The sequence below is a fragment of the Protopterus annectens genome, chromosome 10.part0 (genome assembly GCF_019279795.1).
Source record: "Protopterus annectens isolate FY-2018-M chromosome 10.part0, PAN1.0, whole genome shotgun sequence".
NCBI lineage: Eukaryota > Metazoa > Chordata > Ceratodontiformes > Protopteridae > Protopterus > Protopterus annectens.
In genome coordinates, this window is record NC_056744.1 from 4,135,693 (window position 1) to 4,162,927 (window position 27,235).

The 27,235-nt window shown below is 39.8% G+C and overlaps 1 protein-coding gene across 1 annotated transcript in view; it reads left to right on the forward strand.

Annotated features, from left to right (window-relative positions):
• Nucleotides 1-9,910: 9,910 nt before the first annotated feature.
• Nucleotides 9,911-27,235, forward strand: part of MBTD1 (mbt domain containing 1) — a gene marked incomplete in the record, with an annotated part of 2,241,711 nt that continues 2,224,386 nt past the window's right edge. The window contains 1 exon segment of the mRNA XM_044084938.1: nucleotides 9,911-10,067.

Consider the following 27,235-nt stretch of genomic DNA (forward strand, 5'->3'; position numbering starts at 1 on the left):
TTATTTTAAATGAAGCTAGAACACTGAACAGAGGAAGTTCTAGCCTATAAGAAGCACACAGTAGGTCCAGTGTAATATTAGGAAAGCGATGTTTTAGCAATGTCACTGAGTTTACGGATAGGCATGTTTAAAGTGAGCAGTGGGGAGGGGATAGTTAGTTACAAGTATGGGAATGGGAGTGTGAAGAGCAGTGAAATAGGCCATAGCGTCAATGCCTGTGGGAGTCATTCAGGCTGTGTATGCACAGAAGTTAATTCAAGACATCACTGTAAATTCAACTTTGGACTTTGCCAAACTACAGGAATAATTAAAAGATGGAGTTTGCACATTGTGACAGTCTCCAATGCAGCACAGGTTTAAGAAAAAGAACATGTGCTTTAGAAGGACCAAAGGAAGGGAAAACAAATATAACTTAGCTGTCCATAAATAAGTAGCAGCAAAGCTAAAATACAGAAGACAGACAATCAAATTCCAGTAAGGAGGCAGAGTACCCAAGAAAACACTTGTGAGTGGTACACACAGAGTCCTGTAACTAGTAATTAAAACAACAGGTTACCGGAGGATCCCTCCCCCATATTGCAAGCAACAGTAGAAAAATAACAAACTAGGAAGAACTCCGGTTATAAGAAAATGCAAAGGGTCCTATGACAAGTATACAGTGAAAAAGCCTAGTTAAAGAGTATAGACAATAAGAAATGCTACCAATAACAACTGTCAATCTGAAGCAGTTAAGGTAGATTATTTTGCTATAAAGGTAGACATCTAGTCTCAGTATCTACGAAATTAATAAAACTAAAATAGCCTGCAAGGAAATTGTGAGTAAGCAAACAGAAAACATACTCTATAAGCAAACTTTTTAACACACAGGGGGAAAAGTACAGTGCAAAATCAAAGGGCAAAATCCAATACAAAATAATGTAGCTCTAATGCGTACAACGTTCAGTTGTTACTTTTACAAGCTCTGCACATGCTGCCTTCCAACCTTTTAGTTCTTATTGGGTTGTGAGCTGTTGAAATTATTTGTTGAGACTGTTAAGCATAAAAAGAAGTACTACTGATTGGAAACAGCAGTGCTCAGATGCCTATTTATTGGTATGATACAGCATTTATATATATCACAGGCTAACACAAAGTAACAGACTTTATTTAGGTTTACTACTACCTTATATGCATTAACATTCAAATGACGTGGAAATACAGCACTGATATACAGTACATGTGCAGTTAGAGATGCAAGACACTGAAAACTGCCTAAACTGTGTCTACTACAGCAAAACATAACATTCTTTCTAACATAGGTCTAACCACTCCTTCTCTCAGCTGGTTTAAGTGCTATCTTACTGAATGAGTGCAAGCTGTAAAATGGCAAAACTCTATATCCCCATACATTCATAACCAGACCAGCATTCCCCAAGGTTCTATATTAGGCTCTCTACTATAATATTTTTATTAACAATCTCCATCTATCAAAACACCAATGGTTTTTAGTTCAATATGTAGATGACTGAATTATCTGCTCTTCTGACGATCCAACTCAACTGCAGCAAATAACCCAAACTGTTTTTACTTCCACAGAGACTTGCCTCCACAATAACCACCTCTCTTTAAATCCAAACAAAACTAAGCTCATTAATTTTCACCCTAAAGAAAATCAATCTCATTAAGAAATCTCAATTCCACATTCTTTCTCTAAACAGCACAAAGATTGAAATGGTTACCCATACCAAACTGCTAGGAGTCATAACTGATGAAAATCTAAAATCTGACCTACAAGTACGTAACATCAGCAAGACCCACAGAAAACTTGGACTACTCTATAGGAATAAGCATTTCCTCTCCCTCTCTACTAAGAATCTGTTAGCTTCAACTTACCTACTTCCCTCCCTACTACATGGTGCAGCTATCCTAACAAACTAGAAACTTGCTATAACAAAATAACAAAAATTTGCTGCATCCAATCTCCAGTCCACCCACCACTGTATTCTTCTAAAAATGCTAAACTAGCTTGAGTTCCCCCATTATCTTACCTTCCTTCACCTTACTATCACATACAAACTCATCACCAAACTTCAGGATTGTCCTGCTCTACAGTCATTATTCTCCGATTATAACCCTAATAGGCCCCTTAGATCAGAAAATCAACTTCTCCAAATTCATAAACCTAATCTACCTGCTGGCCAGCATCTTTACTCATGGGTGACAACTGAAATATGGAATTCCCTTCCTATAAACATTCGCACAACTCAATGCACTTCCTCATTCAAATCAGCTCTGCGGGCATATCTCCATTCTAAATGGATCTGTAACTGCTCTATGCCTCCTCCTGCCATAACCTAGACCTAGCTGACCTCTGACCAGCAAAATCAAGGATTAGACTTCCTGCATAGTTCTAACTGTATTGACTTAGTTCTTCTGAAATGTAAGAATTCAGCTGTATGAGACACTCCATTTATAATTCTTATGAGTTTTTTTTTCCTGCTTTATATTGTTTTCCATTAGATTGTACTATTTTGAATGTACGACTTGTATTGTACTAGATACTCCTTTTTAATTCCTGAGGAGCTTTTCTCCTCTTCCCTAAAACTGTATGCTGCTTTTGTTTTATATATAGATTTGCTGGTGTATTAGATACTTTATTTGTATTTTCTTTGTGGAGCTTTTCTCCCCTGGCCTCTACTGAAAATGGGCTCTGCTTGGCCCAGTGGACTTTCCCGGTTAACAAATGCCAATAAATAGATAAAACATGCAACTATTATTAGAATCAGTGAGTGACCAGAAAACAGATGTATTCCCTATATATGTATACACACACACACACCATTGTGTGTGTGTGTGTGTGTGTGTGTATATATATATATATATATATATATATATATATATATATATATATATATCTATACTCACACACACACACACACACACACACACACACACAGACACACAGAACAGAGATAAAATTGTATGACTGTACAATTAGAGAATGCTTTTATAACCGAGTAGATTCTTTTACTATAATGTAAACACCATCTGCTTTTAATTGACAGCAGCTGAGAGTTTAAAGGACCACTATGGGAAAAACTGAAAACACACACACACACACACACACACACACACACACACACGATACATGCAGCAATTTCATTAATGGGGAAAATGAAAACATTTCCACTAATCTTAACAAATCGTAATCACAAGCTAAACATTAACACTGTGAGAAATGACCGATTATGGAGTAAAAAAAATAATTAAACTTTCAAGTTTATTTAAAACATAATTACAACAGTTCAAATTATACACAGAAAGAATTATTGCTAAGCTGATAACTACTTTTAGTGCAATAACATTACGATTAAATTGAAATTAAAAATCTTACACAATATCACCAGTTACCACTGCTGACTTGTTCTGACAAATCCTGATCACTGCCTCTTGTGCATATCTAAAGTCTTGTCCCAATAGGGAAAAAAATCTTTGGAATTACTAGATACAGTATTTTTGGCAACATTTATGGATGACCTCAAGAAATTTTGCACTGCTGTATAGTTTTTATATTCTTTACCCCCACCCCATTGTGCAAACTTTGCCTGGCTGCCACATCAATAACTGTTTCTTTATAACCAAAGTGTTAAAAATGCACCAAAAATACTGAGGTTGCTCAGCTACTGAAATTAGGTTTAAAAGATATGCATTACTGAAAAATGTGCCTTGCGGTCTCTTTTTGGGGCGGGGGTAAGCCCCCCCCCCCCCGATGGAAATTACACTTATTTTTGTGTTCATCTTGTTTTAAAACATGATTCACATGAACATTCATTCTTAAAAAATTGCTGTCATCTGACAGGGGTGGCACTTACTACTGCACATCCTGCTCTATCTTAAAGCCATAGCTCCTTTTACTGTCAACTTTCCAGTAATCATGTCTAGTTTCATCTTTAATTACAAACTGGTTCTTCATTGCTGTGTTTTCTATTGCACAGAAAATACAGAATTTGCCCGAATACAAAACAACACATCAATATCATACCGCTCAACCTCTTGATGCAAGAAATCTGGACAAAGCCTAAAATAATGTGGAACAAAGGCTCAAAAGTAGGGCAGCTTTTAAATATTGCTCTTATAAGCTTAGAAAGTTTCTAGAATATTTATTTACTTATTTTATTTTACATCTGGTTACCGGGAAAGTCCGACTGGACACAAGTCCTTTTTCAGTGGCGGCCCAGGGAGAAAAGCTCCACAGGTTAAAATCTCATCAGACAACATAGATTACATATAATTACACATGTACAAAAGCATAACAATTTACGTTTACATTAAATAAATTGTACATCAGTAAAAATATTCAGTATGATATAGTATTATATAGTATAATACTATAGAGTGTACATCAAGTGTCAATACTTGGAAGGAGTAAGTGTTGAGGAAACAGAGAAGCACGAGAAATAAGAATAGGAAGAATAAGAGAAGTCTACAGGCTGAAAATAAGGGAGGAGTCTTTGCCCTTGGGTGAGCCAGAAGAAGATGGAGTGAGAGTAGCCTGGGGTGTCACAGTGGCAAATCCTGTTAGTTTGTAGGTGTGTTTTTAGAGATTTCTTGAACTGAGCAAAGGATGTTGTGGCTGTTATGGTAGTGGGCAGAGGGAGGCTCCTGCAGAGTTGTTGAATTTAGGGACTTGAAGGAGAGGTTTCTTGTTGGAGCGTAGGACCCTAGTATAATAAACTCTATTAACCATAACTCAAGCAACTTTGTTGTTTGCAACCGGCAAAAAATATATCGAAGAAATACAGTACAATTTTTCATGTGATGCAGTGTTTTCCCCCTGCAGAAACACACTTTACATATTTAGAGTTTTAAAGGTTTGAAAAGGAAGATCTACCCAACCTGAGAACAAGTCAAACCAAACAAATAGTATAGGGTGCAGTATTAGTCAGGCTTATTTTTAATAGTAACTCTCAAGCAACCATAAATTACAGTTATCCGGCATTTACCAATCCCCATGGGTGCTGGTTAACTGAGAGTTTACTGTACTGAAGTAAGAATGTATTACAGGGGGTTTCTCAGGGTAGTAAAGAAATCGTATAGGTTAGCATAAGTTGGTTATAAAGGAGAAGATGGGGGAGTTCAAGCCAGTTTAGTTGTTTAAGGACTGAGCAGTGGTGTATTTGGTATGGGCTATTGGTGGCAAACTTTGCAGTTTTGTTATAGCAGGTGTCAAGTTTGGTTAAATCTGATTTTCTAAGATTGGTGAGGATAGGGGACGCATAAAGAAGTGTAGAGATGTGTTTATGCTATTTTAGCCCTGGTGCTATTTGTGAGGAATTGTTTATTTCTATGTAGCCCCCCCCCCAAGTTTTTTTTATGAACTTTCTTTATGGTAAGTGAAACACGAGTGTCAAATTTCATGTTGCAGTCTATGTCAACACTAGAAGTTTGGTGTGACTGGAGAGATGGTTGCTTTGTTGTTATAAAAAGATAGTAAACATGGTTATGGGAGTAGAGAGATCAGTTGGGTGGAAAATAAGTTTGGTTTTATTGGGGTTAAGTATTAGTTGGGAGTTGGTAAGCCATTCTTCTACAGAGAGGAAAGAGGCTTGTGTTTGTAACTGCAATTCTTGGAGGGAAGGAGAGGAGCAGATTAATGTTGAATCATCAGCATATTGGATGACAGAGGCATATAGAGTAGAAGTATGGAGGTTATTAGTGAAGAAAAAGAATAGTAAAGGTCCAAGGATGGAGCTTTGGGGAACACCCAGTGCGACAAGTAATAAAGGTGAGAGCTCTTGCCTCCACTCTACTGCTTGCTGTCACCTGTCGAGTAGTTTTGAAACCAAGTAATGGTGGGTTTAGTAAGATTCAGTTCAGAGAGGGATGTCATCAGTTTGTTGTGGTTGACCATATCACATGGCTTGGAGAGATCAAGAAAGATAGCAGAAACATAGTTGCCATTACTTCTGTGGCTGTTTATTATGCGAGTGAATGACATAAGTGCAGTTGTAGTGCTGTGAGGGGGCCTGAAGCCATGCTGAGCATTTGTGAGAAGGTTGTGGGTGATGAGATAATCCATGATTTGTGTGTGTATACAAATCTCCAATATTATGGACAGAGATGAAGATATTGCTATATGCAGATAGTTGGTTAACTCGTTTGAGTTACCTCCTTTGTGGAGTGGTATAATATGAGAAATTTTCCAGATTTCAGGGACTAGATTTTTGGATATCAAATGGCTGATAAGAATGGAAATGGTATTCAATGGTATCAGCAGCTATTTTCAAAAATTCAGCTGGCAGTTTATCAGCGGGTAATGTGGTAGGTTTTAGTTTCTTAATTATATCAGCAGAGACAGGATGGAAGGTTAAAACAGGAGCATCACTATGGTAACTGCTAACTGGGTAGCTGGTTGGAGGATGGACAGTTTTGAGAGTTAGGAAAAGCAAGAATGGATTTGGTGAAGAATTTGTTAAAAGTGGTGGCAACAATGAGTGAGGTTATCAGTTATAGTAGGAGGGGGGAGATCTTGATTTTTCAGGAAGGATAATATTAACGGCTGTCCAGAATTTTTGGGGGTTATTTTGATATTTAGTTTGTATATTGTGGTAGTAGCCAATTGTGTGTATTTTGACATTTTTTTATTTGTTACAGAGTTCCAGATATGCCTGCTTGTCTGTATGGGATCCAGTTTTGTGCCAGTGGGGCCAGGTCTTACTTCTGGTTTTCAGAGGAGACCTAGTCTCTTTGCTCATCCAAGCAGTGTAGTTGGATTTAACTCTGATAGTTCTGGGAGGGACCTGGGAGTTTAGATATCTAATTAGAGTTGAAGTACAGAACAGCTTCATTAAGGTTGAGGTTCTTGAGAAGTCCAGTTACAAACTTTAAGTGTATTAATAAAGCTGGCTGGATTTAAGTTTTTCTTATTATCTGATAAATAGTTGTATTTTCCTCATATGCGCGTTGTGTTATTACAAAAGATGGTAAGTGGTCACTTAGGCTGTCAGGGAGGCATCCAGACTGACTGATGAGTGTTGGTCTGTTTGTCAGAATCCAGTCAAGTATTGACTGTGTCTTGCTGGATTTGTCAATTCTAGTGGGTAACTGGATGTGCTGAGAAAATCCATAGAGGTTAGTGAAGCTGATGGGAGAGCTAGACTAACAAATTAACTAGTCGATGTAGGAGTCCCCCAAGAAGACTAAGAGGATTTGCATTAGCATGTATTTTTCTGAAGGATATGAAGTCTAAAACTCAAATGTACATCGTTATTTAATGACTTCAATCTTCAGTGATTTGCCAGAAAATCACAAATTTTACGAGGAACACACCAACAATATGAAGGAAAACCCCATACACTCTGTAAACTATCACCCATGTCAATCATGGCTATGTCAATAATTCGGCACGTAACTTTTAATTTTCATGTCTGAATCTCCACAGACAACCCCAGAGCAGCAGTGAAAGTAGTGGCATTTTTAGCCTTTTTCTGCACCTACACTATAACTTCCATGTTCTCTCATCAACCATGTGAAAAGGTGGCTTGCCCGAAAAACTTCACCTGGTACTATTATTTTAGTTTACTTTTGTAAATTACACGGTCTATCCTACCACGTTGCTCTAAGACACCCGTTTAAACACTTCGTCAAAAACTTTGTTTTGGCATTTTACTAGAAAATCTCAAGAGAGTGAATGGATAGTACGATAACAGTCCTAAATCACACTGACTCTTTCCTTACATGCGGTATTTCTGACGCTTTGTTTTTTTTCTTTTGGGGGGGGGAGCTTGACTCCGCTTTGTCCGAGCCCGTAGTAATGATGTTTGTTGTACAACTGACTAGTCTGACGTCCTGCAACTGTACAACATAACTACAGCTTCACCAGTGAAATGCATTACTTGTCAGGTGTACCTGATAGGGTTACCACCTGTCCCACTTTGCGAGGAACAGTCCCCCTTTGGGCGGTTGTGTCCTGCAAAAAAAAAAAATAAAAAATGTCAAATGTCCTGAGATTTTAGGACAAAATGATTTCCTATATTTTGTGTAATAGCTGCATAAAACAGTTATTCTGTATCTGAAACACCTAAATGTTATAAGAAACAGAATAAGCAACTACAATGCTACAAGAATAAGCTTTTATTTAGGAAAACAAGTGAAGGTCTGTCCTTTGTACTGGCCGTAGCTATGTTTCGCCCTTCCATATCTGATAGGGTTGCCACCTTTTCAAATGGCCAAAGTGGGACATGTTTGGTACAAACATCAGATTTTACACGCCGACACATACCCACGGTCAGTACAAAGGTTAGAACTTAACTTTTTTGCCTAAATAAAAGCTTATTCTTGTAGCATTTTAGTTGCATATTCTGTTTCTTATAACATTTAGGTATTTTAGATGCAGAATAACTGTTTTATGAAACTATTACATAAAATATAGGAAATAATTTTGTCCTAAAATCTCAGGACATTTGCCATTTTTACAATTTTTTGTCAGGACATAACTGCCCAAAGAGGGACTGTCCCTCGCAAAGTGGGACAGGTGGTAACCCTAATATCTGATGTTTGTACCAAAAATGTCCCGCTTTGGGCATTTGAAAATGTGGCAACCCTAGCACAGGACATACAACTACTTGCAAAAGGGAGTGTTTCTTGTCATGCCATCCTAACTGCACAAACGATGCTTAAATGTGGTTTACCAATAACATAGGATACGTCTCGCAGCAAGAAATCTGGACAAAGCCATAAATAATTGGGGGGGGGGTGTCAAAGGCCCAAAACAGGGACAACTTTTAAGTATTGCTCTTACAAACTTAGAACGAATAACAGGCATTTGCATTAACATGGATTAGGATATGAAGTCTAAAACCCAAATATCTTGTTATTTTGTAACTTTAGCCTTCAATGATTTGCCGGAAAACTGCATTAATTTAGAGAAACAGACCAAAAACAGGAGGCAAAAATCTGGGCATTCTGCGAATATATGGACAGTGGAGAAGTAGTAGCATACACATTTATAAACAAAAACAGAGCGTCACAGCTTACATATGTTTAAGACCCATCCCCTAGTAAATCGTGCGTTCTACTAAACCAAGGTGGTGAATGTTTAATTACTGCTTCCGAGGTCTTCCCCGTTTCCCCAAACGGCATGTAACCAAGCACATCTGACGGCCGCAAAAAATCGTCCAGATTTTCAAGATACAACGTACTGAAAACTATCACCTGTCAGTCATCTCTTCCAATAAAGTGTTGACTAAAGCATAAATTTAAAGGAAACGTGATTACAGCGCATTTTACTGTCAATTTGAGTATAATACATTACCAGCAGCTTTACTGTCAATTTGCGTATACACTTGGGTAACTGCTTAGGTTAAACATGTTTAATAAGTACAAACAGTATACAATAGGAATGTAAACAGGTAGGACTGTATCGACAGATGGTAGTCAACTGTCCGTGTACCTCGTAGGACACTATCCTTAAATTGACAATAAAACCTGCACCTTTAGTAAACAAGAGAATTGTGCTGTTTTACCATTTGCGATGAACCGATGACTTATTAAGAGAACATCAAGACATACTAGCCACATTTAATTTCTAACATGTACACTTACAACCGAGCATCCTGCTTCTATTCTTCTGTGCATATTTGTCCCTTAGCGGTACAGCCGTGCAATATTTATTTTACCTTTTTTACGTACTGTGTTGATTATAGAGCGGACATATTTTAGAAAACTTCTGACGTGATAATAATCACGGACATAGCGGTGTTATGGTAACGATATGTACTAACAAGCAGTTAACGGAATGTGGTTTCCCTTCTGCAAAAAAAACTATCTACTGAGCTTGTTAGTACACAAGCACGCGGCTGTGATGACGCATAACCATGTTCTCCAATGAGCATAAGTCGGAGGTAGTTACCGCACATGCGCAGACGTAATATTATAATATTGTTGATGTTCTGAAGGAGTTAATTTCTTTCTTTTCTTTTTTTTTTCATTTTAACTTCCTCTCCTTACCTCTGTCACTTTTACGTATATGGGAAACACAAGCTTAAAGAGCTTTTCTCCTATGTGTGATGGAAAGTACTAGGGTCTTGGTGAGTTCTGTCTTTTGTTTGTAGTGTCTTAGCCTATTGTTGTCATGCTAGTTTTTAGCAGCAAAGGCCTTTGCAGCTAAGGAAGCAAGGACTGCTGCCGCTAAGGAAGTTACTGTAGTATGATTGGTAAGGGTCGTGAACGCTTGGTAGTATGTTGGAATGTATTTTCTTGTTTAGCTTTTGTCTGCAGTCAGTGTGATCAGTCTGAGAGTGTGCACCAATGTAATGTGTAGGAGCAGGGGTTTCTGTGTAAATTCTTTATTTATAGAGTGAAGTTAAAGCGTGCACATCAGTTAGAAAATCCGGCTTGTTGTTATAGTATGGCATTTTAATAGTAGGACGTTCTGTGCACAGTTCTTCTGAAGTGTAAATTTGAACAGATCGTGTTAGCTGGCTTTAATGCTTATGATACAGTAGTAATTCACTGCCAAATATTAAGAGAAATAGCGTTGTTCTTGATTAGTCACTGTTATAGTATTTGAGAATGGCTTGCTTCTTTTAATACATTGTTTAATTTTCATTTTAGTTGAATGTGTTTTTTTATCACGCTGCTCTCTCTGGAGGTTAGTTGCTCTGCTCTACCTTTTAACTATGGCTGATTGTCAGGGATGTCCCTGATTTGTATTTTATTTTGTTGTATCCCTCATAAAAGTTTAAATTGCCTAGCTAAGTAGTGAAGAGTAAAGCCACAAAGTACTCCCAGACATTTAAATTAATGTGGTGGTGTTTTTTTTAAGTGAACATGGGCATTATTTTTAAAGGTGCCTGTTATTTGGGTCATTTGTCCTGGATTCCTTTTGTTTTTTTTTTTCCTTTGGTTCTGCACGTGAGATGTTGAGAGTTGTCTGCTCTCTGTATATTCTTCACTTTAGTCTTTGCTTTTGTTCATTTTTTAGGTGTTGTGATCAAAAATGTTGAATCCGATTAATGAAAAAGAGTATAAATTATCTGAGTTGAAGCTAGATGGTACATTTTTAGTGGTAGTACTTGGAGCCATGTCAATGTTTTGTGCCTGGAAAGGTAGATGTTGTAGTGTTTTGTTATCTGTTTTTATTGGAGTTTGAAAGACTTGTGGAGGTTGGCTGATTTATGTTAGAAAGAAACCCGTGTTGTGGTATTCTTTTGGTGGTGGTGGTGGGGTTTCATTTTGTTATGAAAAGAAACATTGTGGTTGTATGTTTCATCAGTATTGTATGATTACTGGGAAATACAGACTATGGGTGAATGACGTTGTGCCAGGATTTGAGTACTCCTCATTTTTTCCTTTAATGTGAATGTAGCACTAGTGTTTAGATGGTAGGCAGTTAAATCTGAATTGGGTGAGATTTCCAGTTACAGTAACTTATTTTGTATTTGGGGATGGGGGTTGAGAAGAGCTTAGGAAGTAAGAAATACTTGTAATTGAGAACATGCCCTCTCTAAATCTGCATAGAAATGGCAAAATTGTGGAGCTGTTTTAATAGCAGTATGTGTATGACGAAATGAGAGAGGAACAGTGGACAAGATCAGTGTTACAGGAACTGTGGTAGTTTTATCCAGTGAACTGGATATGAGACTTTACTGCGGTAGGGCATAGCATAGTACTAGTGAGATATTTTTTCTTTATAGGATAAGTAGTTTGGGAGCCCAAATCTTGAGAAAGAGCCCCTTGGCAGTTCAACACAGAGAATTAATGTGGTCTGCCTTTAATGAGCTTTATCCTGTAGCCCTTGCTGTATTTGTAGTATTCTCCGCTACCATACTGTGTGCATTTGAGCAAATCACTTAACCTGTTTTCCCAACCCCCCCCCCCCTTTTTAACTTTATGGTTCAATTAATTGAAACATAGAACTGAGGTAGAGTAGACAATATAATAATTTCCCAAACATCAAAAACATTCCACATCTTCAAATATCATTAAAACATTCCACATGTTTAAATGGTGTTTTTTAACAGTTATACACATTTAGAAGTAGATAGTTATTAAGATGTTAAAATGAGGGTCCAGCTTTCTGAATTGGTAGTAGCTCGGGTCAGTGAATGTAAAGATTTCCACAGTTTTAACAAAAAGCATAGGAGCATTTCTCTGTTTTTAAGCACTTTAATATAATTTCACATTTTTGCTCATAATAGGCCTTGCCTAGTGAGACTAACATGGTCAAATTCAAAACATTTTGATATAAGTAATTTAAAAGCTATAGTCATCCTGACAAAATTTGATTTGTTAGTTTAAGTGAAAACTTTCATTGAGTCTGGTCCATTTTGTGTTGATGAGAGAGAGATATGAGAACTGGATGAGCTTCATCTTGACTAGAACTCGGACAACTAAAATGGGTTAGCTCTAAGTCGGGAAATTTGTGCTCAAGTTATTTGAGAAAGGATAAAATGAGATTGCAACTGGGAATTCAGATGAAATGTCAGTGGAACATTGAGTGGTTAGGGAGAGTAGTGTTGAGCAGGGGCGTTTTTTCTTCTGGTTAGGGAAGTCTCATATGGTCTAGTGGTTAGGATTCCTGTTTTTCCCTCAGGCAGCCTGTTCTGGGGATGGGGATTAGTTAATAGGTTGATACTAGGCTATATGCCCTAGGGCATTTATCAGCCTAGCCAGAGTGTATGTGGCTTTCGCCACCCCTTAAAAATGGGTTTAACTGTGCCCTTTGTAGGTTAGTTTACTGTGCCTCTGTCTAGTAGTGACACAGAAGTGATCCCCGGGGTGAACCTACGATCTCCCATCCACTCGTCAAGATTTCTCTTGAAGAGAGTCAGTGAGGGGGTCGGCCTGATATGGACTGGGATTGTATTCCAGAGTGCTGGGAGCCTCTGGGTTACAAATCTGTCTCTCCAGCTTGTCCTATTAATTTCTGTGTTGAGGTTCAAGTCCCTTGAGCGGGTAGCTCTAGTGGATTTGGATTTTTTGAGGTGGAGCATGTCCATTAATTCTGGGTTGGACATGGCTTTATACGTCAGGCACAGATCGCCTCTAAGTAGGCGGTATGCAACTGAGTAGAGCTGGAGTTTCTTTAACCTGGCAGCATAGGTCATCTGTTTGAGACCCTTGATCCTCTTGGTGAGGTACTTTTGGGGTCTTTCCAGTTGCTGCAAGTGTCGGGTAAGGTACATCCCAAACGGGGCATTGTATTCAATTATGGGCCGGATGAGTGATGAGTAAAGGGGCACAATGACCTCCCTTGACCTAGATGTGAATCCTTTCATGATAAGGTGGGCTATATAGAAGGTCTTTCTAACCACTTTGGCAACATGGTTGTCAAAGGAGAGATTACTATCAACTTGGGTTCCCAGGTCCCTAATTACTTCCTCCATACTTAATGGATTACCGCCTATGTGGTAATTTATCAGCACTTTGTTTTTCCCAAAGGGGATGACTATACACTTCTTGGCGTTTAGTTTTAGGCCATGGCTTTGGCACCAGTTGTCCATCTCTGTGAGACCCTTCTGGAGGATGCCTGTGTCAGCTGGAGAGTCGATTATGGCACCCAGTTTGCAGTTGTCTGTGAACCTGGTCAGCCATAGTCCTCCCGTGATGGCCTGTACCACAGAAAAATATATACTGAACAAGAGCGGTCCCAGGACTGAGCCCTGTGGGACGCCACTTGTAACAGGTTTAGAGTCTGACATGGCTCCCGCAATTCTGATCATGTGGGTTCTGTCCTTGAGCTAGTTTGCAACCCATCTTATGACATAGGGGTTGATATTTAAGGTAGAGAGCTTATTTATGATGCCAGAGTGGGGTATGGTGTCTAAGGCTTTTGCGAGGTCCAGGTAGGCTGTGTGGACTACCTTCCCTTCATCTATGGTTTTGGTGACTGTTTCGAAGAAGTCGAGCAGGTTCAAGAGGCAGGATCTGCCCTTAACAAAGCCGAATTGTGTAGGATCTAGCGTCCTGTAGGTCCCCAATGTCTTAGTTTATGAGTTCTATGATGATCCGCTCCATAGCTTTGCAGACCAGGCTAGTCAGGCTTATGGGGCATTAGTTACCAGGGTCCGTTGAGGCACCACCTTTGTGGAGTGGGACCACTGTTGCTGTACGCCACTCCTTGGGTACATATCCTGTAGTAAGGCTGAGATTGAACACTAACCTAATATGAGGTTCTAGCTCTTCTTGGAGCTCATGTAGGACGCAGCCCGGGACACTGTCCGGTCCCATTGATGCTGTGTTTTTTGCTTTGGAGAGGGCAGCTCTCACCTGAGCATCTGAGATGACGGGGAGACAACTCTCTGCTGGGATAGATATTTGCTCTTTTGGGGGGGAAGGGGGGGAGAAGTTTGCACTGAACCTATTGTCAGGATGTTGGCAATGTCTGTGGGTTCAGTGTATTTTTTGTCATTTTGGACTAACTCTGAACATATCTGGGAGTTGCCACCCAGGTTCCTAACATAACTAAAGAAGGCCTTGTGGTTATCTTTAGTGTCTTGTGCAATTTTTCTCTCGAAGCTGGCCTTGGATGATTTTATGAGGGACCGTAGTTTTTTGCTAGTACTGATCAGTGATGCTTTCTTTTTAAGGGATTTTGCTCTATCCTGTAGTAGTTTTCTCCTTTTGTTGTGTAGCTTATTTATGGCTGGGGTCCACCAGACAGGACGCTTGCCTTTGGAGGATTGGGTCTTGGTTTTATTTGGGATTGCATGATCCATGCATTCCTGAAGATGTCCATAGAATGCGTTTATAAAGGATTCTACAGCTTGGGCCATAGTTTCCACTGGCCCGGGGGCTTTGAGTGAATTCACCTTGGTTTTGAGAAGTTTTTTACTGTGGTTTTCTGGGCTGGTGGTGGGGTCGGGATGTGGATGTCCAGACAGATTAATTTGTGGTCCAATTTTACCAGTGAGGGGTGTACCTCTGGTGCGGAGCATAGAGTCCCAATGTTTGTGATGATCAGCTCCAGTATGTTTTCCTCTCTTGTGGGAGTGGTGACCAGTTGTTCCATAGCATTTGAGTTTATAAATTTCTAGGAACCTTTGGGCTAGGTTGTTGGGGCTTGAGTAGTGCTCCCAGTCTATGTTTATGTAGTTGAAGTCACCCAATATAAAGGTTTTTGGAGATACCTTCATATTCTCCAATGTTCTCAGGAAAGCTACGTGAGATTCCAGAGTCTGGGATGGTGGTCTTTAGCAGGCAACAAACTGAAAGGCAGTTTTGCCCACTGTTAGTTGCACATGGATGGTTTCCGATGCTTCATGCAGTGCCACTAACCTGGATGTGTGGGAATCCTTGATGAATATGGATACTCCCCCTCCTTTTGTGGTTCGGTCTGAGTTTTGGGACCGAAAAGCATGGTATGAGGTATAACCTGGTCGTGCTGGGTTGCTCTCGGGAGCCTTGAACCAGGTCTCTGTTACTGCACAGACATCGATATTCTCCATGCTGAGGAGAGCTTCGAGTGCTTGCATTTTGAGGTTTAGACTTCTGGCGTTGAGTAGCATTGCCCTTTAGTTTATTTTTCCTTGTGTTGTCTATGGAGGTGGGTTTGTCTTTTTAGCCTTGCCTAAAAAAGGCACTATGGGGGTGGCAAGAGCCTTTGCCAGTATCCGAAAGCCCAGAGGTGACAGGTGCAAGCCGTCCCTAGCGAAGCAACGTGGCTTGTTGAACATGTCATCCCAGGCTGACAGACACTGGATCCCCTTTGAATGACACCAGGACTTTAGCCAATTGTTAAAATTGATCATTTTGTCTTTATACTGTGGCATCATTCTTGGTGAGGGTAAGATGCTACTCAAGGTCAGGGTCATACCTGCCTGGGCTACATGATCTGAGAGCTCCTCTGTCTCTTTTCATGTAGTCCAGGGAGGTACGTCTCAGGTCATTCACACCAGCATGTACAATGACTGAGTCATATTTGTACTTGCTTTGGAGTGACCTGAGTGCTTGTGTTATGTGGCGGATCCTGGCGCCCGACAGGCAGCTCACTGTGACCTTCTCCTTGTTCAGCTTGGTGAGTGGGACGTCAGTGTGTCTGCAATAGAGTCACCTATTACAAGTGTATCAGGTGTGTTGTTTGGCCTTAAGGGCTGTGACTGTTTGGCACACTGGCTTTGTGAAGTATGTGTTTAACTTGTTTTGTTTTGGGGTAGAGGTCGCTTGGATGTCTGCTTTAGAGGTCTCTGCTGCTTAGGCAGATTTGTATTTAGAGCCGCCGAGTATGTTTTAGTGTGTTTATGTGTTTGGTTTGCTGATGTGGTAGGTCTATGTGCGACTGGATTTATGGTGTGTATGGTTACCTTCTCCTCCTGACTGGCTGTGCCAGTACTGTGTTGAGAGAGCTTTAGCCTCCAGTTTGGCTATATGGTTGCATCTTTCACATATATAGTACTTGTTGGGAGGAGGAGTGGGTTGTCTGTGTACATGAGGCAGTTGTAACATTGCCTCAGGATTCCCAGATTCACCAGTTGGACTGGAGAGGAAACCAGCAACTGTCCTTTGGGCATGCCGGTATAGTATCAGTAACTCCATTATGACTGACCAAAAAGGACCAATAGGGGACGAGTACTCCAAGGGAGTATATGAGGAAGGAGTGCTATTAGTTTATTAGTGCTAACTTATTGCTTGTATGAGCAAGTGCTGGGTTTTAGGTTGAAAACAGGGTCCTTACTTGAGAGAGAGAGCAGATCTAGGGGAAAAAGTGAAGAGTACACTTTGTGGAGCCGAGAATGGTTTAAGTCCGATTGAGCGGCGCTGCCTGATGCTGCGCTATGCGCAAAACCGTGCCAAATTATACAGGGGACTTAAAAGAGCTAGAAATTAGCCCAAAACAGCCAATAAAATACAAGATTATTGTGCTGAGATCACTCCTCCAGGGACAGATATGCTGCTCAAAGCTCCCCACTCCCACTGGTGAACAAAGAAGCTTCCTTCTATCCAAGTAAGGAAATGGGCAACACAGGAGCTATTCTAAAGTCCAGAATACAGCAATGCCTGTATTAGGGACTATTCTGGGTCAGGAAAGGCGGGAAACAAGGATATTTTTTTTTTTTTTTTTTTTACAGAACAAACAGCAGAAAATGCACAGTAAAAACTTAACACAGGCTAGCGCACTTGAGTGAGCAGCCTCAACAGTTAAATTCAAACAACAAACAAACTTTTAAAAGTGCAGGTATGAAATTAACAAAAACAAGCTTAAAACAGGCAAAAGAGCATATTTAAACTTGCTTTTCGGTGAGAAAAGACGGTCGCACAAGTAATAGCAGTAAACTATACTTAAATCTTGATAGCAGTCACTCTTTTCGTCTCTCTGCTGCTAGCGCCACTCTGGTGTTTTGCCTCACTGACATGAGGTACAGGGTTTGATGCTCACCTTTATAAGAGAAATTTATGAACCTGTGTAAGAATTTTGTCTTCCTCAAGGTGCTATCTGTCCTTTTTGTACATTTGACCAAAAAAGGTATGGTATGAAGAATTTCGTGCCTGTCTCAAGGAGTGGTATAATGTTTTGGAGATTTGCTGAGGATAAATTGTAGGACAGTTCATGTAAGGAAAGCATGGCTTTTGGCAAGGATTTCATGCATTAACATGCCAGAGAAGCATTCCACTGCATCAGTAAATTATGGGTGGGGGATCATGGAACGCAGACACAGACGAAATCCGACCCCTCACAATGTGATGTTAGTGTGCGGAGTTGGTGGCATAAACAGAATGTGAGCAAAATAGGAAGAAGGTCATGAAGATGTTACTAGTGAGTACTACGGAGTGTGTAGAAAGGTTAGCTAGTTGCACTCCTTAGTGTTAGTACTAACAAACCAAACATGAAGAAAACTGTTAAAAAGACATCAGTAGAGGTAAAATGAAATTACCTGGGAGAGTATGAATAATACATTTATTTGCTGAGGTGTCATTTTAGTCTTGTTCTGAAATTGCAGGGCTGTACATTTTCGTGCAAGGAGGGATAGGGGAAGAAAATTTGGATACTTGAGTAGTGTAGATATCTCCACTAACTAGTGATGATGCTGAGAATTGGTCTGAGGGGAGTACCAGGTCTTGAAGGATGAGAGTAAGGGACATTCGTCTGAATATTGTAAGATTTTGAGGTTCTTTCATTTGATAGTTTCAGGAGGTGAGGAAGTTCAAGCCAGTTCAGTTGTTGCAAGGTGCTACAGTAATTAGTTTAGTTTGGGGAGGGGAGTTTTACTGTAGGCTTGTTTAGGATAGTGAGTCAGACAGTGTGTAAGACTTTTTATTTTTTTTCATTATCATTCTTCATTACATATGCCAGTCTTTTTCTAGCCTCTCAGCTGAATGCTTTTGAGGAGGAATAAAAGTTTGCATAATCATCAAATCAAAGTTTTATGTGCTCTTTTAAAATAATTAGTTGTAACTTTTAAGCACGTTTTTGTAATTTAATTGAATATTTGAAGACAAAGAGGACTGTACTTTGCTTTGTAATACATTGGAAAAGTAGCAGGGCTGCTGAAGAAACCTACATAGTGATAGTTGGCATATTGAGATACTCTGGTTTGTTGTGTATTTAAAGAGGAGAATAAATAGCAGTCAAATCATTTTAAACGATTGCTGTTTATTAAGGATACACAATAATTCAAAGTTAGAGAACTTCAACTTGGTTTCTGAAGTGACAGCACTGTTAAAGTGCTTCGCTTGGAAGTTTAGTTAAAATCAGTAGTTTTACTGATCTTCTGCAGGAGTTCTTTGTTCATGTGTTTTAGTTACTACTAGTACTGGAGAGCACTTTCACTAGCCTCAGAGAAACCCGAGTAGTAAGCAGGAGTGGTTTGTGGTGTTCTAGGACTCAAGAAGCCTAGAATCTGCTACATGGTTATTTAGCTGGACTTGTATAAAATAAATGGGACTGACTGAAACAGAAGGTGGACAGTTTTGGGGTGTGGAATATAACTTGCATAGTTCATATGGATTGAATTGGTATGCTGCTCACTGAGGTGGGTTTAGCTGATTGTGTTGATCGTTTGAAGTATTTAAAAGGGACAAAAAAGGAGATTTTTTGTGGGGGTTATCTCCTTACAGTTGGTGGTATGGGAGGCCCAGCCTTCAATGATAATGTTTTAAGTGTTAATTAGGCTGGATCATGAGCCCCTTTTCTCAGCCATGGCCTTGCTTAGAAAAAAAATGTTTCAAATATTGTTAACAAATGAACAAGTACAAGAAACAGTTGGTCAACTGCAAGAGAAAAAACAAAACAAAAACAAATAAAAGGAACAATACAGCCATAAACTGATACTCTCTCTGCAGGCCAGAAGATCATATACTATAGCAGGGGAGAGGTTTCAGTACTTCAGTTTTTCAAAAGCAATTAAAAAGAAGTTGTTAGTGCATGAACCCACAAGGAATGGGTAACTTTTTGGATCTTTTAAAAACAAGGTTACTTTAGCAGCAATGGCTATGAAGTTATCACAGATGGGTGCCAGTATTGGGGACCATCTGAGATGGAGCTGGGGCATTGCAGAAATTTTAGGCTAAAAATTGACTAAGAAGAGTACAGACTGGTTGAATTAGACAAAATAACCTTGATCAATAATGATGCTTAAGGATCATGAAATGCTACTGGAGTAGTGGGTTTAAATTTCAGGGAAAGACAAAAGGTGTGATTCAGGAACATGGAAAAGTGCAAGAAGTGATGTGGAAAAGGCAGGGTAGAGTAGAAGGAGTACATTCCTGCAAGGAATTAGCCAGAGATATCAATGAAAAGTCAGATTTGGTGAGTAATGTTATATTCTTGTATTGTGGAAGAGAAGGGGTGATTAAGCCCGTATAAAACGTGTATGAAAGGAGGAAAAAGAAATTTGATTTAAAATTGACACAATTTAGTGAAAAGGTAGTTATTTGTTGTCTGAGATAACTTGGAGATTGCTTTTCAGTTATTTAGGGAAGGCAGGGTGCATTGGCAATCTGTAATGTACTGTGATCCATCCGAATGAATTGAATGTCATAGAGAAGGAAACAGAGCTGTAGGAGGTGAGCTGTAAATAGCCCCAGCATCCAGGTAGTCTCTCTGAAAAGGTTGGACAAGTAAGTCGAATTTTCAAGATATGTGGTACTTTTATTGGTTTGAACCTCTAAGCTGCTGAAGCAGCATCACAGAGATTCACTCCCACAGTTCAATAAAAGAAAGGATTGAAAAATCACACAGAAGTGATGTAAAGTGGGTACTATTTATTTATTTGCAGTTTGTTAACCGGGAATTGGCTGAAAATGAGCCCTTTTTCAATTGAGGCCCGAGGAGAAAAGCTCCATGTACAGACATATAAAACACAGCATCAAATTTATATAACGACATATGAAACACAGCAACATTTAATACAATCAAAAGATACAATAACAGAAATCGGTACCAGAATCATTAAGCATCCCTGTGAGGTAAATATAGAATATTGTGCAAAGTGAATGGAGAGTAGGATTGTCAGAAGTTGTAGTGTGTGTCGGAGATTTCACATGTATTGGGGTGATCTAATATTTACAAAAGTTAAGTTTATGTATCATAGGCAGTGTTGCAGTATTATTGTAGTTTACCGCAGCAAATGGATTCAGAACAACCTGAGGTGGTGAGAATTCAATTTAGTGAGGGTTAGAAATACATATTGGGGGTGGGGGGTTGAGATTAGGAGGGATGGGAGCATGAGCAGTCCCAGGTACAGGAGAGATGAGAGTAGAGTCTTGAAAGGAGGCGAGGTTCTGGGTAGTTCAGATATGGGGTGGTAGTGAATTCCATTTACATGCTAGGGAGACGGACAGACAGTAGGAGTTTCCCTGGAGTGTGTATGGGTTTATAAACCTTGATGAGATTCTAATTGTTGGGCGTAAGGGATCGATCAGGGAGATGCAAGGTAAGGAAGATGAGAGAGATGGGGCATAGTGTTGGATTAAAGATAAGTTTGTGAATAGTCTGGAGCTGAATGTAAAAGAGATAGTTAGGGAGTTCTAGCCAATTCAGGGACTGTAAGGCGACAGTGGTTTGAGGAGGATTTGGAACTGGTGGGGAAACTTGGCGATTGTATTGTAACAGGATGCCAGTTTAGCCTTAAGTGTGGCTTGATGATTGGTAAGGATGGGGGCACTGTAGGTGAAGGAGGGAAGGAGATAGTTGTTGGAGAGGGCAAGCTTGGATGAAGGGGTTAGGAAGCGATTATGGCGATGAAGCATTCCGAGCTTCTGGTGGGTTTTCTTCGTGTTGGTTTGAAGGTGAATGTCTAACTTTAGTTGTTCATAGATGTGAACACTTAGAAGCTTAGTGTAGGGAACTACTTCAATGGGAGTCATGTTTTGGCTTAGTATGGAGAAGGAGTGTGTTTTGGCTTAGTATGGAGAAGGAGTGTATGTCTAGGGGTAAAGATCATAATTTTTGTTTTAGCTGCATTCAGAGCAAGGTCATTATTAAGCATTCATGCCTTAGTGCTGTTAAAGGCGACTTGAGTTGCATGCATGAGTTTGGGGAGAGAGGCAGCTGAGCAGATGACAGTAGAAATCATCTGCAAATTGCACTAATTTAGTGTTTGGGATAGAGAGATGAAAGTCATTAATGAAAATGTTAAATAGTAAAGGTTCCAGGATAGAGCCTTGGGGCACACCTGTTGGTGTCAAGGTTAGAAGAGGTGCAGTTATTCCACTTGACGGCTTGTTGCCTATTTGAGGGGTAACTGGAGAAGCAATTGATGGAAGGGGAGGAGAGATTGAGTTTAGACAATAGTAGGCTATGTGAAATGGTGTTGAATGCCTTATAAAGGTCGAGGAGGAGGGTAGCTATGATATTTCCTGAGTCGCAAGCTTGGTTGATGTTATTGAGGAAGGATAGAAGGGCTGTGCTAGTAGAATGTCCGGGTCTGAAACCATGCTGTGTTGGAGTTAGCAGATGGTTGTCTAGGAGGTAAGGTAATAGCTGCAGGTGGATACATTTTTTTAATTGCTATGGAACGAAAGTTGGATATTTCTGTATTGTTGCCCCCTTTGTGTAGGTGAATAAATAAAGTGGAAGGCCCTTTTTTGGTAAGGCAGTAGGTCATTTGCTTATTGGTAAGTGACCACAAGGTACTATGAATTCTGTAGATTTGAACAAGTTATTTTATTTAGTAAATTTCCATGCAGTTGTTTTTTTATTTTTTGTTTGCGCAGCAGGGATTGTAGACTTAATTGCCTCAAAGGTGACATCTGGTCTTCTTTGCCTGGCAACTCAGAGAATTGGTCCTATTTTGTGATGGATGGCCCTGATGAGCTGCACTTGATGGGTTTAGGACACTAGAATGAAGATATTTTATGCACTGCTTTTGTTATAGCAGCATTTATTCCATTAATAGTAGTTAATTCCAATTCCACATAGCTTAAGTGGTTATGCTGTTCACAGCCAGCCTGAAGGATAACTTTCAGATAGGGAGTAATGAAGTGGCAAAGCTAAACAATGCAGTGGCAGGCAAGTACACCATCGATGTCAATGTTCCCCTGCATCCAATGGAACATGCACAACATGGTCAATTTGTGTGTTTCTCTGTCCTGATTTAGTAAAGATATATATTTTTTTCACTTTATTTAGCGCAATGCCTTTGCTAGTCTGTTGTTTGTCTTTCGTCTTTTTCCTGGTAAAGGGGTCGTCACGGCGGAACTCTGGTCTGCTAATGATTGGCAGTAGATTTTTATGGAACGCCGAGGTGCCAGCTCGACGCCCAACCTTCAACGAAGGCATGCCCATTTACGCACGCATGTCTTTTGAACGCTACCCAACCGCGGGGAGGACATACAGACTCCACACAGAAGGCACTCACAAACCAAGCCAAGAATCGAACGAGAGAACCTCTTACTGTGAGGTAACAACAATGCCTTTGCTAGTCTACTGGACCAAAAAAAATTTCTTGAGTTTTCACAGTTGTTCCACACATTACCACAAAATGGTTGACTTAACTAAACATCAGAGGAGAGTTCCATGCTAAAAAAATGAAACTCTTGTTCCAAAGGAACAAGCAGAATACTTCAAGCTTAAGACACTAAATGAGGACTTGGAAGCAAAATGAGATCCTCCAGGAGTAAATGTGAACTAAAAATCACCCCCTCTGTAGAGGACAACCACAAAGCCTTTCTAACTGTGCTAGAGATCTTAAAAAAGCAATACCCAGCACTGCTTTAATGTGATACATGACAATAACGCGTACTTGGCCTGTGATGATACTGTTAACAAATTTCCCTCCTGCCTTACCCCCTTGTCTTTCTCTGACTCCACCCCCCGTATTTTATCCTGGTTACTACTACCTCCCCTCGGATCACCTTGGAGCAAGTCTTGAAGGCATTCTCCCTAACTAAGAACACTAGTTCTGTGAGTTCAGACATCGTGCACCAAACTGATTTCCAACTCTACTAAAGCTGTATAACTGCTCTTCTCATCTGGCTGTGTGGAAAGTGGTGAGAACAGCTGTATTTATCCCACAAGACAAGGAAGGTTCCTCCGGCTATCCTGGTAAGCTACAGGCTAAGTTTAAACAGCCATATCAACTTTGACCTGGTGAAGGCCTTTGCATCATTTCGTTTAATGGCAGTATCAACATGCTAGTCAAGCTAGATGAAAACCCTCATGTAACCCACTGGATAGCAGACTGGTTCACTAACAAAACTCTTTTTGTCATTGTTGGGGGCATGCTCTCATTTAAAGGGCTCATTACTAATGGGGTACCTCAGAGATCTGTTCTGGGTCCGCTTTTGTTTGGTGGACATATGTGTAATGTCAAAGCTGATGTCATGGGTCTGCGGCTGACAGTCCTTGTAAATGATTACAACTTTAGAGCCATTATAAACTAACACGCACAAACAAATGGTGCCAAGACCATGGCCTGAAGCTAAATGCCAAGACATTTAACATCAGATCCTTGGTGAAACTTGAGCACCTATGAACCTCTCGCATAGATGGCACCTCTCTTAACACTGAAGTTGTTAGGAACTTGAGCACTTTTGTAGGCAATGGAATGTTTGACAATCATGTATTGAGTATTGTCTGGATATCCTACCTAGTCCAGTTGATAATCAATGGTATGTCATCTGCTAGGTTGAAAGAAGTTATTCCTCTGTACTCATTCCTTGTTAAACCCATAGTAGAATGTATTGCTCCTTTTGGAATACAAATATATGACTTGGTTCAGGAAGAAGATCAAGGACATGGCATCTCGAATGCTGTACAGACCATCTTAAAGCCCTGTCTCTCAACAGTTTCATACAGTCTCTTAAGGGTTGGCCTCTGCCTTGCCTATAAAGCCTCAGTTGACCCAGTATTATGTGACTCACTGCACATTGACATAACAGACAACACCATGACTATCCACTCAAAGAACTTCTACTGCAACATAAATAGAATGTGTTATTGGGCTAGACACCTCTCTAAGAATTGCTTTCATTTGGAATGGGCTCACCCTTTACATTTAGCAAAGTATCTCACAGTCAGGATGAGTGAATTGGAAACCTTAGTTTCATCCCGGGTCTACCCCTTGTATCCCTCAGGAATTTGCCCTTAATAAAGGGAAGGCAGTTAGTGGAACTTCAATGGCTATGCTACAAATGATCAAACTGCCCAGCAGCCTTCTGTAAACCTAATCATGTTTAATGCATGAGTCAGTGGACTGTATTTGATCAGTTCCTTATTCAGTATGAATATTTTCAATATGTGATATGCTAACGGACCATTCTGTGCCTGTGCAGCCTTATCCTGATTATACAAATTATTATTTAGCAGTTGTTGCAGAGGTTTAAAGTGGTGCAATGTAGTTCTTATGGTATGTGGTTTGATGCCCTTGCCTCTCATTTGCCTACTGTGTGACCCTGACCAAGTCGCTTAACCAGACATTGCTCGTGAAAATGGATTGTGTCCAGTTGGCCACCTGATTAACAAATAGGCTTTATCAATGGTTAAGGTGCTTATCTCACAGACACAGTGTACAGGGTTTGATCCTCCTCTTTGAGAAAAATTGACCTAAGCTTAAAATAGAACAGAAGGGCGGCTAGCCTAATAGTATCTATGAAACTATGGCCTATAAAATTTCAAGTTATACTGATTCTTTTTTTTGGGGGGGGGGGGTTAGTCCTAAGCAAGTGTTTTTTATCTCTATATTGGTCTTCCCCCTTCAGTCTTGACTTTACCAGCTTGGAGTGAAGAATCATTATACAAATAACCACCATTCTTTACAAGTGCAACTGTTCCATCCTGGCCAAAGACAACTCCCAGCCCTTTCCACAGTGTAGTCAGCCCATATGTAGTTAAACCTTCTCTCCCATCTCAGAACATTCATTTGTTCAGAGTAGTTTCTGTAGTGCTTTTTGAATTCTGTCCAGGTAATCAACTTCAAGCACTTGCTGAAGTATTAAATAAAAATTCCTAACATGTTATAAAACTGTATTGATACAGTCAAACTCTGAGAGTACTGGACCAGTGTGAAATGGAGTGTAACATAAACATGTTCTCCAACTTATTCAACCCCAAGAAAACTAATGCTTTTTACCTCAAAAAAGTTGCCAAAATCAAAACCAATGTTTTTACCATAAAGTCAGCAAATACTGTCATTGAAATTGCAACTCACAGTAAACTTCTAAGTGTTATAATAGATGACAGTCTCAAATATGACCAGCAAACACTGCACAGCATTAAATCTACAAGCCAGAGACTAGGCTCGCTTTATAGGGTCAATGGATTCCTTATAGATAGTTTCTGGCAGCCATCTTCTGCTGATAGTGTCTTGTCTTCTCTGTCATTGAGAGTAACAGGGTTTCGTGACCTTCTCTAGCATGAATGATTGGTTGGAAGAGCAGGGGCTATCAGGACTGGGTAGTAGTTCAACCTTCAAATTCTTCCATCCTTTCTGGTATGTAAATCCTGTGTCTGCAGGCGGCTGTGCTTGTATTTACCAGGCTGTGGAATGGCGATTCATCACTGGGACAAAGCAGAAATTCCCTAAGTCTCCAAGACCAGAATAAGTTATTTTTTTAAATTTATTTAATTGAATTGCACTTCATGCTATACAGCTAATCTGCTACATTTTGCACTGTTATAAAACTTTTTTTTACTGTTTCACTGCATTTGTGTACTGTTTTGTGTATTTTTCATTGCTAGTGTTTCATTACTGTAATTGCATTTTTACTGAATTACTTAACTGTAAAATGCTTTTTCACACTGAGAGTTGTATTTTCTGTTTGTGAGTGCTCTATCTGTGCTTTTCTGGTCATTTTTGTGAAGTTTATGTGTTCTAGTCAGGTAGCATAGTCTGGATAGATGCCTGCTGTTTTTGTTCTGATTTTCCTGCCAAGGAGCGTATCATGTAACTCATTTTCTTTGCAGTTAAAAAGCATTCTCTAGAGTCTCCTTGCTCCTTTATCTGTTTAAAACTTTAATTTAGTGGCTCAGTGCTGCTTGTTTGCTGTGATAAACATTTATGTAGTGTTTTCTGCCTAATAGTGGAGCTAGTAGCTGTAATAGCTTCCCCCCCTCTATTGGTGGCTTGTTCTTATACTTGGTGGCTTTGCAGTTGCCCACCCCTACTGTAAATTTGATCTGGGACACTCCTCCCAGTCTAGTGTCATTAGCTCATTCTACCTAATACAGAGAGAACATTTGAGAAGGCCAACCCACTTAGGTTCTTAACCTTGAATTATCTGCTGTTCCTACTTTCTCCCTTTCAACTTTATACAAAAAAAAAAAACTTTGCTAGAATCTCCTTGTGTTCTGACCAAGCGTGCTTTTCAGCTGATAAGTATATTTTTTGGGACTTTTTAACTGTTCAGAGTTGAGTAAAACAATAATTGAATTCAGTTCAGAATACAGTTTGACTAAATTGCATTTATTTATTTATTTATTTATTTAAACTGTATTTGCTTTAATATTGCTACACACTCGAGTGTGCTAGCTTGCACTGCACTTGAATTGTTTTTAGTGCTGTTTTAGCTGATTTTCTGTATAAAAAAAAAAATTCTAAGCTTGTTTCCTGCCTTTCCTGTAACTATTCAATGGGAGTGGTAAGCACTAGGCAGCCTGTCTACCACAAGAGGAGTGTTTTTTGGCCCAGAAAATGTAGTTTATTGGCCGTTTGGGCAGTTTTTCCATCTCTTTCAACTTTCTGGTTTAAAAGCCCGCATTTGCGCTTGTTTCCTGCCTTTCCTGTAAGTAGTGTAGTCCAAATACAGATTTGCTGTATCCAGGACTGTATGTAAGCCTCTGAGCAGTGCCAAAGCCTGCTCTTCAATTTTTCCCTTA